This window comes from Tamandua tetradactyla, chromosome 24 (genome assembly GCF_023851605.1).
Source record: "Tamandua tetradactyla isolate mTamTet1 chromosome 24, mTamTet1.pri, whole genome shotgun sequence".
Taxonomy (NCBI): domain Eukaryota; kingdom Metazoa; phylum Chordata; class Mammalia; order Pilosa; family Myrmecophagidae; genus Tamandua; species Tamandua tetradactyla.
Window position 1 is genome coordinate 25,576,859 of NC_135350.1, and position 430 is coordinate 25,577,288.

Below are 430 nucleotides of genomic sequence, written 5' to 3' on the forward strand. Positions count from 1 at the left end.
ATTTCTTGTGACTTCATACCCTTTTTGTGCCTTTGCTTCCCTTAGTTATGGGACCTGATGAAGGGATCCTTCATTATTTGTGTCCCCAACACACACAGGATGGGCCATTTTGCTTGCAGTCATGGACTTCTGTGTTGTCATTACCTGTATTCCCTTCTGATAAAATGTTTAAAGTTTTAGGGGAAAACTAGAGATGAAACAGTGTACACTTAGATTTATAAGCAGAGAAGATCCAGATCTTATAAATGCAGGAAATTTTTAGTAACTTCAGGGAAATACCACCCATTTCCATGATTGAAGGGAATTGTTTTTTAATTTTTATACCTGTAGTGAATATAGAATTTTCCCTTAAAATACAAGCAGTTTTTGTTCAACATGTGATAAAATGAGGTTCAGATATTAAAGAAAAAGCTAAACTATTAGCATCAGA